Source organism: Vombatus ursinus, unplaced genomic scaffold (genome assembly GCF_900497805.2).
Source record: "Vombatus ursinus unplaced genomic scaffold, bare-nosed wombat genome assembly UNPS02014942.1, whole genome shotgun sequence".
In the NCBI taxonomy this organism is placed as follows: domain Eukaryota; kingdom Metazoa; phylum Chordata; class Mammalia; order Diprotodontia; family Vombatidae; genus Vombatus; species Vombatus ursinus.
In genome coordinates this window covers 13114263-13114939 of record NW_020954720.1, presented here as the reverse complement: position 1 = coordinate 13114939, position 677 = coordinate 13114263, and positions in this window count along the sequence as shown.

The window sequence follows — 677 nt, the reverse complement described above, 5'->3', positions numbered from 1 at the left end:
TGTAGAACCAGGGGGTAAAATAGAAATGGAAAGAATCCATCGATCTCCTCCCGAAAGAGATCCCCAAAGGAAAACAGCTAGGAATATTGTAGCCAAATTCCAGAGTTCCAAGGTCAACGAGAAAATATTGCAAGCAGAAACAATTCAAGTATTGTGGAAACACAATCAGGATAACACAAGATTTAGCTGCTTCTACATTAAGGGGCTACAAGGCATAGAATATAATATTCCGGAGGTCAAAGGAGATAGGATTACAACCAAGAATCACCTACCCAGCAAAACTGAGTATAATCCTTCAGGGATAAAAATGGATATTCAGTGACATAGAGAACTTTCAAGCATTCTTGCTGAGAAGACCAGAGCTGAATAGAAAATTTGACTTTCAAATACAAGACTCAAGAGAAGCATGATGAGGTAAACAGGAAAGAGAAATCTTAAGAAACTTATTAAAGTTGAACTGTTTACATTATTACATGAAAAGATGATATTTGTAACTCATGAGACCTGTGTCAGTATTACGGTAGTTGGAGAGAAAAAAATGTGTATAGATAGATAGATAGGTAGGTAGGTAGGTAGATAGGTAGATAGATAGATAGGTAGGTATGTAGATAGATAGATAGATAGATAGATAGATAGATAGATAGATAGATAGATAGATAGATAGATAGATAGATAGA